Below are 5,684 nucleotides of genomic sequence, written 5' to 3'. Positions count from 1 at the left end.
CATGATTCCTCCCAGCAACAGAAAAGTGTGTTTATGTAAAATAAAAAAAAAAAGTAGTCAGCCTCTAATCATCTTTTTCCTCTCCCTTAGATGCACATTCTTCTTTCTGATGTGGATTGACTGATCCATTCTCTGGGATTCCTCAAAGCCAGGCTTATCTCCAGTCTGAGTAGAATCTAGGACTTCTCCACAGGCCTAGCAGAGCCAAGGCAGTGATTCAGATGAATGGTATTTAAGGAAAGATGAGTTGGGCTGGTCCCCAGGACCCTGCCAGAACAGAAGGAAGTGCTACAGAATTAGAGGTTCAGGGTCATTTAAACACCCAGTTCATACCAATCAGCTGAAAAACAACAGGCAGAAAGTCTGTCTTCCTTTGAAAGATGTGGATTCAGTGAAGAGACCTGAATTCAAACCATGGGAACATGGAAAAATGGAGGATTTGGAGGGAAATTTGGAGCAAAATCCCAGCTCAGGCACTTGTTACCAGTGGGAGCTCAGCCCCTCAGCTTCCTGATGGATAAAATGAGGGAGGTGGGCTGTATGGTCTCCAAGACTGGGTTGGTGACCCAACAAAAGGTTGGAGGTCACTTAGCTTTGTTCTATTTTCACTTGGAGATCCTGAGAGGTAAGGAAGCTCAAGGCTACAGAATGAGTCTGGAGGTGACTGTGGCCACAGCTGCTGGAGGGTCTGCCTGACGACTTTCCTAAAGTTCAGATCTGACCATATCCCACCCCTACTCTAAAACCCCCAGTGGCTCCCTATTACCTCCAGGATCAAATACATAATACTCTACCTGGCATTCAAAGTCCTTCATAACCTGACTCCTACCTTGCAGTCTTCTTGCACCTTATTCCCCAATACATTCTCTTTGAACCAGTGGCAATGGGTACTTGGCTGGTCCACAAACAGGACCCTCCATCTCTCAGCTCCAAGTATTTTTCTGGCTGTGCAGCATGCCTGGATTGCTCTCTCTCCTTATCACCACCAAATGACTTTCCTGGATTCCTTTAAGTCTTAACTAAAACCCCATTTTCTACAGGTAGTATCCTGTCTTAATTCTAGGGCCTCTCCTCTCTTGATTATTTCTTATCTTTTCTACATATAGCTTGCTCATACATATTTATTGGCATGTTGTCTCCCCTATTAGATTCTAAGCTCTTTGAGAACAGGGGATATCTTTTGCCTCTCTTTGTATCTCCAACACTTAGCACAGTGCTTGGCACACCCATAGGCACTCAATAAATGTTTACTGACTGACTGGAGATGGAGATAGAACTGGAGCCCTATTTTTTTTTTTTGACTCCAAGACTGAGCAAAGAGTAGTAGTGGGAAGAGTGTTGGGTTCAGTGAGAGGAAAATGTCTGGATCCATGTCTTGACCCCGATGTTTACTGTGTCACTGAGAAAATCACTTCCTTATTGGGCCTCCATTTCTGTGCCTGATAGGGGAGGGTGGAGGCTAGACTAGGTGGCCTCTACAGTCCTTTCCATTTCTAGACCTATGAACCTTAAAGAACTATATGAATATCAAGTAGCATTATACCTTCTGGTATAGTGGCAGGACGGTTCCAACTTGGTCTATAGGTTGGCTAGCAGCTAGGTAGATGAGTAAGCTTGGAGTCAGGAAGACTCAAGGCCAAATCCAGCCTCAGACGCTTACTAGCTTGAGTGACCCTGTCACTTTAATCTCTGTTTGCCTCAGTTTCCCCCCACAGTCAAATAATAAAAATAATAGCACCCACCTCCCAGGGTTGTTGTCAGGACTAAATGAGATACTACTTGTAAAGTATTAGCAGAGTGCCAGGCACTTAAATGTTGGTCTCATTCCATCCCAAAGGTACATTGGAACTTCCTGGGCTAACAAGGAGTTAAGTGGTCTTGATGCTTTGGAGCTCTGATCAGCAGACTTCAAGGCCTCCTCTTTCCTTTGGGGCTCCCTGACTCTCATTGTGCCTTGGAACAGACATCTCCCCCTGCTCCTGCCTGCCCCAAGCTCAGATGCTTTCGCTGTCATCACAGGCTGCCGGCTCCATCACTGCTCACTGACAAGCGAGGAAACCCAATCCCTGTTGGACACCGTGTTTCCTCAGATATGCGCTCTGTCTCGATTTAATCCCTTGAGTATTGACAAATAGGACACAGTGACTCACCCGGCAATGACAGCTCCGGCAGACAAGCCTGGGTGAGATTCTGGATGGCTATCTCTGGCCCTGACAGCCCGCTACTTAGAGAGAGGATTAAGTCCCATGTATCTTACAAACATCTTTTCATTCCCTGTGACTTCTCAGTTGTGTTCATTCCGTGAAGAGGGGAGGGGGGCTGGGACCAGGGACGAGGGGAGGCTTCTGAGTGAAAACAGATGCATCTTGTGCGTTTACTTCACATCTGATGTACAGCACATGTCTCCTGCCTCTGGATAATTCAGAGACGTTATCAGGTTACTGCCTTCATCTGACTAATCATCTTACCTTGGCCTCCATTATTTGTTTTTAAAGGATTTGGGGATACGTTGTATTCATTTAAAATGTCAAAGAGCTATTTGAATCTTGAATTTACCATATTGGATGGTTTGGGGCCGTGGAAGCTTTAAAAGCCTTATTTCATAGACAGAGGCTCAGGAAACTTAACAAAGGGAGGATTTTGTTTTATTTTATTTATTTTTAAATCATAGATCTCTCTCTCTCTCTCTCTCTCTCTCTCTCTCTCTCTCTCTCTCTCTCTCTCTCTCTCTCTCTCTCTGGGCAATAAGGGTTAAGTGACTTACCCAGGGTCACATGGCTAGTAAGTGTCAAATGTCTGAGGGCCGATTTGAACTCAGTTCCTCCTGAATCCAGAGCTGGTACTCTATCCACTGTGCCACCTAGCTGACCCCACTCTGCAAAGGGAGGATTTTAAATAAAAGGTATTTTTGATCCTGAAACTATTAAATAAAACTAACCTTTGGGAGCCTAGTTAACACTATTTATTCCTCTGGCGGATTTCTTTTTTTTCTTATTTAGATTAAACATTCACCTATAGGATTTTTTAAAAAAGATGTGAATCATTATAGTTCTAGTTGTTGAAGAAGGGGAGTTTTAAAGGGTTTGATTTTGGGGGAAAGGCAGGAGTAGAAAACTTCTAGAGAGGGAACCCCTTCATTAATGCAAGTTAACATCTTCTCTGCAACTTAGAGAAAGGCAGTGACCTGGACCACAGAGGAGTAAAGGTATTTGTCCAGGGCCACACAGAAGATAGGTGGCTCAGTGGATAGAACCCTGGACTTGGAGTCAGGAAGACCTGAGTTCAAATCCATCCTCAGACACTTGACACTTACTATATATATATATATATATATATATATAATATTTATGAAATTCCTAGGGGGGAAATGGCTTACAGCAACTGGCTCTGTTATTGCATCTGTTTCACCCCATAAAGCTGTTTAACATACTCTGTATAACATGCATTTGCTTTTATTCATGTTGAGTCAGCTAAGGGTCCAGAAGTATAATTTTCATGGAATAGAGAATTTCTGGGGAAGAAACCCCTTCCAGCAGGGTAGATCAGCGCCTCCCCTGAAACATGGTCTTCAAGAGTTAGTGGAGGTGCTGAGAGGTCGGGGAGGTACAAAGGGAGGGCCCAAAATTGTGATTTTCCAGATCATGGATGCACTGCACCCCTAACACCTGTGATGTGGAAGGAATAATGGTGTTGTCTATTTAAGAGGTGAAGTCTTGGACTAATGTATCCCAGGATGGGGGTCCAAATCAAAGTCTAAGTGTCAGAGAGATTTAATGAATCTCAAGTCAATGCAATCTACTTCAGTTCCCTGCTCGTGTGTATTAGATACCTACTATGTAAAAAAAAAAACAAAAAACTTCCCCCCATCCTTTTAACTTCTGTATTTGTATTGAGGGCATTGCTATCCTTTTAGCCACCAAGACTGGCAAAGGGAGTCATCCTCAACTCTCTGCTCTCAGTTACAACCTCCCACCATTCCTGATCAGTAGAGAAATACTATGGATTCTATCTTGTCGATATCTTTCCATCTGTCCCATTCTCTCCACTAACATGGCTGCCACCCCAGTCCACACTCTCATCACTTGTCTTCTGGGTTATTGCAACAACCATGAAATTGGCTTGTGGGTGTCTAATCTCTCCCCATTTCCAGCTCATACTCCTCACAGTTGCCAAACTGGTATTCCTGAGGCCCAGATCTGACAAGGGCACCCCTCTGCTCCATAAACTCCAATCTACTGCCTCCTCCCTCACTCCATTATCTTTAGGTGCTCCCTGTCACCTGCCCCTTCGCTATGTGTCCAGCCTGAATCCATAGTATTCTGGATCATGTATTCTAGTCTAAGGCCAAGTTAACCTACTTACTATGCTTGTACACAACACTCTATAATCCTGTTTCTGACCCTTGGTGTCCCATGCCTGTGACGCTCTCTCTCCTCGGCTCCACTTCTTGGAGGACCTTGTTTCTTCCAAGACTCATTTTTGGGGTTTCAATCTCTGTTTTCTTTTTTGGGGGTGGGGGGGTAGGGGAAGGGTGTAGTGGTGGTGGTGGTGGCAGCATATAACCTGTACTTGCTTCCATGGTTAGATGCCACAGAGTAGGTGGCAATGCGTTAACCGTATATGTGTTGTAAAGATCACTAGGACCTCTTCCATCCTTATCAAGGGGAATGCTAACCTTCTCTCCTTTCAGACAACATTGTACTTGCTTCTATGAACAGGTTACTTCCCCTACACCAATAGAATATCAGCCTCACTTTCATATTTGTGCCCCTAGTGCCTATTGCTTGTTGAATAATGATGGATTGATGAAGTAGATGACTTACTGAATATAGGAGGTGGGGGAGGTAAAGAAAGAGGAAAAATCCCTTTATTTCATGAGCCACTTGGTCATCTCATCTGACAGGGCTCATGTTGAGCAGAATGGGTAGGGATTACTATCAAACCAGTTGTAGTTTATGTTCTAACATCTGTTGCAGAGAATGAGAAAAAAAGAAAGGAGGAAGAACAGAAGAAAGGGAGGAAGGAAGGAAGAATAGTATATATTAAGTGCCTATTATGTGCCAGGCATTGTACTAAGTGCTTTACAAATATTATTCAATCCTCACCACAACTTTTGGAGGAAGTTCTCTTGTTATTCTTATTTTACCGATGAGGAAACTGAGGCAGAGTTTAAATGTTTTGCCCAAGGGCACACAGCTAGTAAGTGTCTGAGGTCAGATTTGAAGTCAGATCTTTCAATTTACTGCTCTATGTACCATCTAGATACAACATTCTCTATTTCCTATAGAAATTCTACAGAGAACATTACAAGAACGACCCACTTAAGTCAACATTTCCCTTGAAACTTGACTCACTAAAATGTAAGCTTCATGAGGGCTTCTAGGTTATATTCCCTACTCTTAGCACAGTGCTTGGACCACAATAAGCACTTCACACATGTTTTTTTATTCATTCTTCCATCTATTTATTCATTCACAGGCAGAAACTTCATTCTGAATGTGGGCACAGGGAATGAAAAAATAGATGGAAATATGGTTTGGATTAATAGAGGAAAAGACCAAAAGATCCATTTTACTCTGAAGCTCAATGCCTGTATATCATGAATACTTTCCTCAAGAAGCAAGTCAGAAGGCTTTGGATACCACCAATGGCAAACCATATCACACCAAATGAAATTGACTGTA

At 43.3% G+C, this 5,684-nt stretch overlaps 1 non-coding gene across 1 annotated transcript; it reads right to left on the bottom strand.

Moving 5' to 3' along the window:
* Positions 1-4,569: 4,569 nt before the first annotated feature.
* On the bottom strand, positions 4,570-4,697 carry LOC122737816. Its single transcript, XR_006354587.1, has one exon. It is a non-coding gene; the product is annotated as a U6atac minor spliceosomal RNA (small nuclear RNA).
* Between the last annotated feature and the right edge of the window lie 987 nt (positions 4,698-5,684).

This window comes from Dromiciops gliroides, chromosome 1 (assembly GCF_019393635.1).
Source record: "Dromiciops gliroides isolate mDroGli1 chromosome 1, mDroGli1.pri, whole genome shotgun sequence".
NCBI classification, from domain to species: Eukaryota; Metazoa; Chordata; class Mammalia; order Microbiotheria; family Microbiotheriidae; genus Dromiciops; species Dromiciops gliroides.
This window is presented reverse-complemented; position numbering and strand designations above follow the sequence as displayed.